General features: G+C 30.9%; 1 long non-coding RNA gene across 1 annotated transcript; it reads left to right on the forward strand.

The window, feature by feature from the left end:
* The first annotated feature begins 10,386 nt into the window (after window positions 1-10,386).
* On the forward strand, window positions 10,387-11,068 carry LOC110410253 (uncharacterized). Its single transcript, XR_016350930.1, has 3 exons — window positions 10,387-10,470; window positions 10,613-10,796; window positions 10,879-11,068. It is a non-coding gene; the product is annotated as an uncharacterized LOC110410253 (long non-coding RNA).
* Window positions 11,069-12,244: the final 1,176 nt, after the last annotated feature.

The following is a 12,244-nucleotide window of genomic DNA, read 5'->3' on the forward strand; positions in this document are numbered from 1 at the left end:
ATTTTAGCATATGGTAGATTTCTATTTCGACATGTCCTCTCTGTTGGGTCTATCATGAGCTTCCGCATTTCGTTTAGTCGTTATGTATGTAGGCACACCATGCCAATTAGATTTGTGCCAAGGGTTGTAAAGTACAAACCTGCCTTGATGGCTAATGTATGGCCTTATGAATATTGAATTTAATATTGAGCATGAACACTATGCCAAAGGGCAACATTATGTATTTGAATTTAAATATTTTATAAATATGTGAATTTGGTATCCCTTGATTGGCGATGTATGATTTTGATTTGAATTTCTAAAGCTTGCTATAGTCTCGTGAGCTTGCCTGTTGGACTTGTGTGGCAATCACATACCCCCTATGTCGGGTCGTGACACATAATCACAAGGTCTAATATAGATGGATATTTTGATACTTCAATATTGGTAATTAGTTCCATCAAATAGAGAAGGCTTATTTGTGGATTGACCCTTGGTGACATTCAAATTTTAAACAACCATTAGATTTTCCCTTTAGGATTTTATGCCTTAAACTCAAAAGTTAGGTTCTAATACCACTTGCAGAGCCTAATGCAGTGCTACAATAAGGTGAATAATATTTAAAAATATTTTAAGGGAAACTTTTAAACTTGAAAAACTTTTGAATAATTTTAGAATGAAGAGTTTAAAAATTGTTGAAGTTAAAAGGTACCACGTAAAGAAAAGGTAAAGATAAGTGGACAAAATACAATATTTATAGTGATTCGGTCCCTTTTACCTACGTCCATTACCTTGATCTCTTAATCAAAAATTTTCAACTTAATTTTACTAAATTAGTGGAATTAATAGCTTTCACTAAACTTTTACAAAGTGAGCTTCTAACTTAAGCTATAAATTCTTACAAGATTCCTTTAGCTCTTTTAAGCTTAGTTTATCCTTTAAAGTGCCTTATACACTCTAAGTAAATAAGGAATAGAGAAAAGATAAAGTATTAGTAATCCCCTAGTTGATTTAAGATGCATAAAGTTAAGCTCAAATACTTTTACAAAGAATAAAAATGAAAAACACTTGAAAATAGAACTTTTGGACATTTCTGGGCTCAATCTTGCTCTTGGTTGGTTCTCTCTTGCATTTATGACCTTTTGAACCCCTTTTTATAATTGGAAAGTGAAATCTGACCATTGGAGAAAGTTTGGGAAAAACCTATCTACTATTTTGTCTTATAGCGACTTTTGAATTCAAATGAATTAGCCTGTTTAATTGATCAAAAGCTTTCTATCTGTCTTCTTGTGCTTCACTTTAATCAATTAATCTTGAATTTAACTAATTAAAACCATTTTGCTTATCTCCATCTGCTTTAGGTTAATCACCTAAACTTCAGTTTAACTAATTAAAAGTTCCCTGTTTCCTCTATAATCGATTACTTTAATCTTTAATCGATTAAAATCATTTTAGGTTCAAATTTCTTCAATTGGTGCCTCCTAACAGTTAACTCAGATTTAAATCTTCACTTTGAGGCGTTAAAATACATTCTGTTTAAATTTTAATATATTAAACCCTATGGTTAATCAATTTATTTTGCTGCATTATCTCTTCCAATGTTATTTTAATTGATTAAACCTTGTGTTAATTGTTAAAATCTTTCTATTTGTCTCAAGGTGCCTTCTAGTGTCATTTCAATCAATTAAAATCTTTTGTTAATTAATTAAAATTTTTTTGTTTATTTCAATGTCTTTTCTAGTGTTACTTTAATCGATAAAACCTTAAGTTAATTGATTAAAATCTTTTTGTGAAGCTTTGAATCCTTCTTTTTTAACTTGTTTGATCAATCAAATTGAGATGTTAATTGATTAATCTTCATAAAGTGTTTTCTATCTTACTTGAATCACTTTTTTGGACTTGAGACTTATGATGGGGAATTTGAGATATGAGATAACCAAATTAACTTGGTCGATTAATTTGGTTAACTAGTAAAGTCATTCGTGTGATTAAATTGTATATGGAAGTTGGTTAAGCCAGTTAATAGTATTTTCTGATTAGTTTAACTAACTTAAGAGATTGCTCACCCCTAAAAAAGACATATAGAGAGGCTACAAGTTCCTTGCCTGCTAGGCTGTTAGCATTGAAATATCTTATGTTTTGATTTGACAAAATTACATGATATCTTAAATTTATTGACAAACGTTTGAAATAGTTAAAATCATGTTTTCATTCTCCTAAAGTCATTCAAATGTTTGAAAAGCATTCCATACTTAGAAATCATAAAGCTTTTGAACATAAGTATTTAGTTTGAGAAAACATAAAGCAAACATGCCTTAACTTGATATTTGATCACAAGGAAAAAGTAAGGAAGATATAGCAAAAGTTATGTGCCAAAATGATAAGGAATCTTGAGAAAACTAGGCTATAATCAATCTTAGAGCAAGGCCTATTGATCCAAGGACAAAATGGACAAAAAAAATCATGGAAAACAAGTTCTAGTCGATCTTTGAGGAGCTATAGTTTATCTTATAGCAGAATAGGCAAGGAAACATGAAAAAAAAAAACAACCATAGTCGATCCTTGGGTAAATTGAACAAGAAATTTCACATTTTAAAAAGTCCTAGTCGATCGTCAAAGATCCCCAATCAATCTTTAGGTAAAATGCTTGATAAATCTCACATTTATAACTACTCTAATCAATCTTCAAGGCTAGAACTTCAAAGTTACACACTCTATGAAAGTGGACCCTGTAGAAAAAGGTTACACTCGACTATGGAAGCCCTAATTCGAGATTTTTGAAGAACATAGTCTATCCTAAGAGCCTTGTAATCGATTCTTAAGCTCAATAATAATTAGATTTAATTCAAACTTATGTCTAATAGCTCCAAATCTCCTTTCAAGTATAAAAGGTCATTTTTGGCTCATTCTAAAATAAGAAAAGATAGAGAAACACTTGGAAAACCCTAGAGAGAGAATTCAAAATCTTGATACCTCTTTAAACATCATCTTAATCTTCCCTCAAGCATTCAAAGCCATTTAAGCTCATTCACTTGCAAATCCTTAAATTGATATTTGTGAGATTATTTTCTTCTTTTTATACATCAAAAGCTTATACTTTTAACACTCAATCTTTATAAGGCAAATCTTTGCTATTACTCTTTTGTACACATATTTGTAAAGATTCTAACTTAACCTTGAAAAGTTAATGTGAGGGTTATCGCTTCTCCTCATTAAAAAGCTAGTATAAGGGTTATTACTTGATCCCATTAAATATTGCTTGATCTTGTTAAAAAGCAAGTACAAGGGTTATCGCTTGATCCTATTAAAAAGTTGATGTAAGGTTTGCTGAAGAAATAATGAAAAAAATTTACATAAATTTGAAAAAATAATGAAGAAAGTCAACATAAAATTAAAAGACTTGAGAGAATCATTTTAATAACTAACTGAGAATATTTAGATTCATGCCAACCAAGAATCTTCTTAGCAAGCAAACGGGAAAATGAACAAATCGTCCATTATCATTTGCGGAATAAAGAATCGAAGAATGTTTAGTGAAATTATCTGATGAGATTCGATTCAAGAAAAAGAAAAAAAAAGGATTTGGTAAAATTCTATGATGAGAAATAGAGAATGAAACAATCCGAAAAAAGTTTGGTGAGAAATGAAAGTAAGAGAGAGGAAGAGTTGAATAGTCGAAAAAAAGAATTGTTAAGACTCACAAAAGGCAGATTGTTTCCTTCGGCTGTCCTAGTAAAATAATTATATGGGCCATAGTTGTTTTTATTTTGTCGGCTTCTCTTTCTCTTATCAAAATCTATTCTAATCTATTTTAAGATAAATATATTTTAATTTTCTTTAAGTGATTACACTTTAAATAGTGTAGCTAAATAAAAATGTATTAAATGTTATAGGAAGAATTTAGTTACATTAAAATAATTGTAACTAAAATTGTGCATTAAAAAGTAAAAAATGTTGTAGTGTCCACAATTTGCTCATACAAGCACCTTTCCAAGAATCAATCCATGACTACCCAAGTGTCTCACCTAATTAGAGCTTGCAAGTAAGTAAAAGTCAAAGCAAAGGTCTTTTAACCAGTGGAGAAATGCCAACCCCCCACTACTTAGGGCTTTACCTCGTCTAGTGAATATAGCCACAAACAAATATATCATAACAATCATGTGCCTCACTCACCACACATGTCTAGCATCAAACCTTGCTAGATAAGTAACAAACATGTGCCTCATTGTGCCACACATGTTTAACACCATCACCTTGTTAGATGAGAGCAACAAGCACTATGCAGAATGACTAGCGCTAATGACCACTAGCTACAATTTTACAAAAAGGCTCTATTCTTACATTATATCATAACCAATTAGGTGAAACCACTCACTTCCACAAAGTAAACTTCTGCTAGTACATCCTCATTCGTGTCATCAAAGGAAGACCAATTCCCACCAAAAGTAGACTTTATTCTAAGGTTTTGTATATCAATAATGGGCATAAACTCTTACACATATTTCTTATCAACAACAACATTTCAAGTACAACCATTGTGTGGCTCACATACCATTTCCACGAAATCATCATTTTAAAGAAAAAAAATCTTTAAAAAGGCTTATTCCTTATGCATTTTCAAATACCATATAGTATGTGTCTGTAATACTATAATTATACCAAAATATGTTCAAATTGAATATTTCAACACAACACAATTGGAACTCAACATTTAACTTGCATCCAAATGAACATGTAAAACATCATTTATGCATATTTACATACCAAAATAGTTTTAAATGCAATCCATTGGCCTCTAATGCCTTCTTCCTATAACCATAATTGACTCAACACAATTTGCTCCAAATTGATCCTTGGAGCCTCAATGGAACCTAAAATAACCAATATTCCATGTGAATTCCTTTTAATTTCATAATTCAAAACTAGTCTAGAAAAATCCCAATTAGTTCCTAAAAACCATATTCAAATTCAACCAATAAACTTCTAAACTTAAATTCACAACCTTTATAGCTTAAATCAAGTGAGTCCTTACCTTCGTGAGCTTATTGAGGAGAATTTCCACCAAAACCCTTAGTGTAGAGAGAAAAATTAAGCTAAAATCATAGAGAGATAACATTAGAATCAACACTAGTTGAATTCAAAGCTTGGGAAGCGATAACCTCACCTTAAATCCAAATCCTAACACTTTAATTTGACCAAATTTGATAGGAAATTGAAGGGAGAAACAAGAGAAAGGGTTTAAAGTGAAAAGAGGAAAGAAAGGCATGAGAAGCAAAGAAAAATGAAATAAACAGATAGGCCAAAGTTCACTTGAAAACTTGTAAAAGGTCAATTCATCTGGGACAAATTGCATAATTAACCTTCTTTTACTAAGTTTCTTACTTGTCCTTTGAATGCCTCTTTTCACTCTAATTAGTAAGCTTAAAAGATAAATCTAAGAATATTTGATTTGGTAAAGAGTGTTTCATGAGCTTACTAAGTGAATTTTCCATTTTGCCCCTATATACTCAATGGAGGTTTAATAGACAGACTCATAATGGACAACAAAGTACAACTCAAAGAAAAAGTGACATCTATCAAATGCCTTATCAACCACCTACCATGGAATAGATGTAGCGCTCTTTAAAGTATGATGAGCAAAGTAGTCTACTAATCTAAAATAAATAAATGCAACTTAAGTGTGTGAGTTATATAACTTAGTGAGCAAATACAGGAAAGGAGAACAATCTAAATAGAAAAGTGTTTCAATAAAATGTATTTTTATAAAAAAAATGCAAATATAAGTTCAAACCTTAATTTTTCTCATATTTCATAGCATGAAGTTATCATAACTGATTTAGAAGGTTCTAAGCATAACCAAAATCTTTGTTTAGTTTGAAGTAACCAAGTAAAAAAATCCCAAAATCCATTTAAAAATGTGAAAAATCATAAATAAGCCTTAAGTATCGATACCTTATTCAAGGCAATTGATACTTGTTAAGCAAAATGCCTCCTAAAGCATTTAGGACACAAGGTATCGATACTTATACCAAAAGTATCAATATTGTCAACAAAAAGAGATTAAAAAGTTTCAAGTATTGATACCTTTCAAGTATTGATACCTTTGTCAAAGGTATCGATACTTTCAACACAGGATGCATTTTTGGGCATTCTGTTGGGCAAGTGTTAACAATTCATTTAAGAGATATCGATACCTTTTTCGTAAATTCCTAGATTTCAACTTTTAACAACCCTTTTATGCCTAAAACAAAGTATACAAACATTCTTTTATCAAAATTCTCAAAATTTGGAAGGAATTCAGATGTAAAACATGATCAATACTAGATTCTTCCAAGTCAATATATGAAATTAATATAAAAGCCTTCCATTCTCAAATTCAAGTCATAAAATTGGCATTCAAAAGTATCAAACTTCGTTTAACAAAATTGAAATGTTTGTGGAGATCTAACTTAAGACGAAGAAAAGAGAACAAAAAATAATGGTATAGTTCCCACTATCTTGACATTACAGATGGCATCGTAACACCAGTATAGTCCAGTGCACATAGCCATCGGCATTAAAATTGAACAGAGGATGATGATACAATTGCCATTATCTAGAAAATACAGTGGATAACGGTACAATCCCAACTATCTAGACAACATAGAGAGTGTCGTCACACCAATATAGCTAAGTGCATATAGCCATTGACATCAGAATAAACAAATTATTATATACAACGGCTAGCTTCTACTATCGCTAACTACAAGTCCTTAACTTAATAGGCTCCACTAATTTATCAGAAATGAAATTTCATCTTATCTAGATAGAAAGTCATTAAGTGAACTTATTCACTTATAGAAATCAGAAATATTGAGACATGAATTCAATCAATGTCTTCAACTCAAACTTATTTACCAAAACAAATTATCCCTATACTAGGAATGATTCAAACGCTATCTAACGTAAGTTTTTCAAATTCATACATAATCATAATCATTAACAAAATTTAGAATTTTGAGGTATTAAAACATTAAAGGTGCTTGTCCCTATGCACAAAACTAACAACATAATATTCATATTTACATATCATATACATATACCTTTTCAAAACATATTTAAGCAAGGCATTTGTCATCAAAGTCTTTCACATAACCCATATAATCAAAATCAGTATTTGATGTTAATCCTTAGACAAGGCATACTTATAATTACATCAAAATATTTAAAAACATCATATATATATATATATATGTATATTCACAAATATGATGAACACCTTTCCTCCAATTCTTCCAACCAACACCAACTTATCCACAATCAGATACCAAGTCCTTAACAGTACCTATAACAATTATCCCATCCATAACCGCATAAAGTCCATAAATTTTGTAATAGTTTTATCCTTCCACCAAACCCTAACCAATCTCTCCATAAACCTAAAATCAGCATCTAATATTCACCCTAATCATGATTCCATAGTATAAATAACCAAAGCTCATATTAATCTTACCTTGTTGAGCTTGTGGTATCCAAAATCAACCAAACCAAGAGTTTTAAAGAAAAATGGATTTTTAGAAAATGTTCAAATTTGGAAATGAAAACCAAGAGATTTGATGTTTAGGAAACTAAAATCTCACCGCCAAAACATTCAGAAACAAGATTCAAAGCTGAAATCCAAGTTTCTTTGGTGAGAAAATGAAAGAGCAAGATGAGAGAAAGAGTAAACAGAGAAGAAAGAGAGGTAAAGAAAGAAGTGAGAAAAGAGAAAATAAAAAGTGCTGCAGGTTGCTTGAACTTTGGAGGGTTAAAAGACTTGTAAAATTATCATATTGTCCTTAATTTTTTTTTTGTCAAATGTGGCGTAGGTGTTGATACTTAGGACATAAGTATTGATACTTTTCAATTTGGGCGCAAGTATTGATATTATCGAAATAAGTATTGATATTTGTTCATCAATGTGCCTTTTAGGGTTTTAGGTATCGATACTTCATTCAAATGTATCAATACCTTCTTAACAGAATGTCATTTTTAAGTTCAAAACATGCCCCAATTGGCTCTCTATGCTGCCTATCTTTCAAATAGACTTGGTAGTTCATGAAATATACATTCTCTACGCAATAAACTTGCCAAAATTTAAATTGGAATTATTTTATCAAAAGTTCACCAAGCGAAATTAAATTTCTATCCTTATAATAAAGTAAGGGGTTTCACATAAAAATAGGAGTGCTATGTGCTAGAACATTAAGAGAGAAAATGTTTTGAATGAAAGTTCAGCCACCATTCTCTACTCTAACTTACTGCAGAAAATTCTATCAAACAAAAACTCTCTAAATCCAATATAATCTTGCATATGGATCAAAAACCAACTCTAGGGACCAGCCAACAGTTTATTCCGTTCAAACTTGGAATAGTAGTTAATTAATCACTCATCCGAACGGCTATTCCATGTCCATTAGGAACCAGCATCAAATACCAAATTTTGGACTGCGAAAGACTAACATGGTGATTTGGCAGCTAAAAGCCATCGCGTTGCCAAAACGGCAAACCAAGGGCCAAATGTGGTTTCCTAGCAGCACCAAAATGCTGCCCTTGTTGCTGATTGGTTGTTTGGAGCGCAACAGTGCCCTTGCGAATGGATTTGGCGACTTAATTTGGTTAATCTGACCACTATCTAAACCTATATGGCTAATCGGTGAGAGTTGGCTAGAGGGTTTTTAGTTGTACTAAACAAATGAATTAAAAATTGAAAGAAAATAAAAAAGAAACAAAAGAGAGTAAAAAACAAGAAAAATAAAGAAAAATTAATTAAAAAAAACATGGAGTAGAAAAAAAATAAAAATAAAAATATATTTGATCTTTTATGAATAAATTTTTATTTTTTTAAAAGGTAAAATAGAGTTTTTGAGATTATTCCTTTTAAATTCCTTAAAATTATTCCAATGAACCAAACATACTCATAACATTCCTTTCCTATTCTGTCCTTCCTATTCTATTAATATTCTCATAAAATAACCATTCAATTCTAACCATATTTCATTTAACAAACCAAACATTGACGTTAGGGTTTTTTCCCCTCAAAATTAAATTAAAACTACTTAAATGGCCACTTACTCTCTTTTTTCAAATCCAACCGGTTTGGTTTGACTATAGTTGTCAAATGGGTATGTTTCGTCCACATGTTCAAATTAGTCAAATTTAAGTTAATTGTAAAATAGTTTATTGTAAATTCTTTAGAAACACAGTCAAGCTCAAATTTTAGCCAAACAAGGGTCTAGTTTCATCGAAAAATATCTTAAAATAAACAATTATTGGAAAATCATGAAGAAGAAAATTTCACCATGAAAAGCATTTCAAAACAGCTTAATGAAATTTTTCTTCAAAAGCCCTAAGCTAAAGGACGTAGCCATAAATAGAAGCATAAAATCACAGACTTAAAATTTCTAAATTTTAATGAAAATATGGTAACTTTAACTTCTTGTGACAGCCGGTTGTCTTTAGCTGCGTGAATACTGAATGAGGAAGCTAAACTGTTATACATGCCGTCTACCATGTCTATGTGCCACCCTTTGCCTCCATACATTCACCCTCTACTTTTCAGGGTGTCAGCTTTTGGTACATGACCTTTTGGGGCTTTGTAAGCAAGTGGAGTAATGGCGAATTGCAGAAAGCCTTCTGAAAACCACTGGATCGTAGGGCGAAGGCCTTTTCTAGGAGGGTAAAAGATAAAGTGGAAGTAAGTGCAATTATAAATCAATTAATCAAATCCTTAATTCCGAAACTCAAAATTATTGTAGGTTTGACAAAAATGTATTTAATTAATGAAAATTTCATGAATTTCACTTATGCTGTCCTTGGAAAGCTAATTTCTTGGATTGGGGTTTGAATTGTAATTAACATCTTCAATTTACATTTTTATCTAAATTCTTGCAGTTTAAACCCTTTATTTTGATAAATATAGAATTTGAAATTCTACATTTTTAATAATCTTAAATTTGAGAAGGGTGAAAAATAATTATAAATTTTAAAATTTGTACATGTTAAACTATTTATTTGATTAATATAGTCCAAATCCAAGCCTACATCTTATTCCTCCAATATATATAGAATTTCAAATAAATCATTAGTATTTCCTTTTTTTTTCAATTAAGAAAATGGGATATTCAAGCCTGACTTTTTAAGTAGGTTAAGTATACGCATTTATCAGTGAGTCAATATTTGGAAGCAATTAACTAAACTATTACAATTAGTCAAAATTAATAAATTTTTTGCATGGAATTTTATATATATATATACGTTGGCAAGTTTAGACTGTTCCATATTATGACCAATTAAATTGAAAGCAATTAATAAGGTTCGGTGAAGGTTGTGATCAGGAGATGTTGATGTATCAAAAGCTTTACCGTAAATCCGAGGTACCATAGTTAATGTCTCCTTCTTTGCTACTCAACGCAGGCTTCACTTTTCTCTATTCCTCTCTATTCCTTTTGCCTCTCTCTCTCCCTTTCTCAGGTTAGCTTTCCGTAGTATTTAATATGAGTTCTCGATCTCTTGTTGTCTCCTACCTAGCTTGTTCATTTTCCTTTTGTTTCTTTCGTCACATTTTGTTGAAGTCTTGGAGCAATGAGATTAGCTCTTCTCTGTGTTTTGGTAGGTCTATTGATTTTTGCGAGGGTTGGGACGCCTGATGCGGTGGCAGAGAAGACTTGGCCATCTGCTGGGGAGCATGGGCCTACCAAGGCTGCCTTAAACAGGTACTTCTTAACCACTTGGAGAAAGAACATCACTTCGGAGGGCAAGCGAGTTGTTCCAACCGGTCCAAATCCCTTACATAATAGGTAGAGATTAGAGATGAAATACATTTACAATTTAAAAACAAGATACAGCACTTCCATGGGGTTGCACTTTAACTGTTAACAGTTTTAGGTATCGGTTTCCTGGAATCGCCAATGTGATTTGGTGCTGTAGAGTAGAATACTGGAATTGCATTCCTCTTTTCCTTGTGGATCCGAATGTAGATTCCCGTTGGCCAGAGCAACTTCTAGGTTTCGCGCTTTTTTTAAGAATGCACTTCTTCTAAAAGTTGTAACCTTTCAACTAACTCATTAATCCATCCATTTTGTTTCTCTTTATTTATTCTGTTTATCCTATATATATATATATATATATATTAACTTAGAGATATATGCATATATCCGCTCAAAGAGTTTGGATTAAATCTCTCCTACCACAATAATAATATCACCCATTCAATCTTGTTTTATTTAATTGTTGGGTATCTTATTTTTGGTAAAAAATGGGGTATGATTGCCGAAGTTAAAAAAAAAAAAGAAAAGAAAAAGAGGGGACAAACAGTTTGTATAATATATACTTATGAGTATTATTATCCTTTATACCGAAAATCTTTATCCAAATTCTAGCAATATATTTTTACTCAAATATTGAGAAATTTGGGTTGGATTTCAAATTGTTCTCAATGGATATGTTTCTTGGTTCGAAAAGTAATAGTAAATTCTCTTTCAAAAGGAGCTTTATCACTAGATATGTTGCCTACGCCTAACTTTTTACTTGAATAATTTTAAGGGTGTATTATTTTACAAATTGACATCGTCCATTTAAGATTTTACTTTTAAGTATTCGCGTTAATAAGAAAATGGCACTCCTTTCCTTATTAAAAAGAAATTTTAATGCAACATTTAACTTTTTTTTTTTCTTGGCAAGGTAAACTATAAAAGATGTCCTAGAAACACCCAAAAATTACACTCTAGTCCTTATTTTTTTAAAATTTGCAATTTTCCTTTGACGTTTAGGTCTGTTGTTAATATGTTGATGGAATGTGGTTTATCCATACCACGTGAGTTTTTTTTATCTTCACAAATAAAAATATGTTGTGTCTTTTATGTGTTAAATTAATTTTATGTTCTTATATCTTCCCCAAAAATGAAAATATGTTTGGTGGTGGTTATTTCATAAGGGATATGAATGATAAAGTTTCCTCAAAAATAATTTTTCATTGAAAGAAATTACAACTTTCTCCTAAAAATTTACACCAACTTTTGCAAACTACCATCTCCTTAAACAGTGATCCACACCTCTAACCAATATTTCTTTAATTAAAACATTTATAGATCTCGATTTTTTCCCACTATTGTAGATCTCAATTTTTAATGATATAAAAGAGGCTTTAAATTTAGACTCTTTAGTGCATTTAGATAGGAAATTCCAATAAAGAAATTCATTTATAGAGAAAATTTCGAAAATTCTAAAATTAAATTACCTTATTTGG

The sequence above is a fragment of the Theobroma umbraticum genome, unplaced genomic scaffold (assembly GCF_002168275.2).
Source record: "Theobroma umbraticum cultivar Fairchild unplaced genomic scaffold, ASM216827v3 scaffold_56.0, whole genome shotgun sequence".
NCBI classification, from domain to species: domain Eukaryota; kingdom Viridiplantae; phylum Streptophyta; class Magnoliopsida; order Malvales; family Malvaceae; genus Theobroma; species Theobroma umbraticum.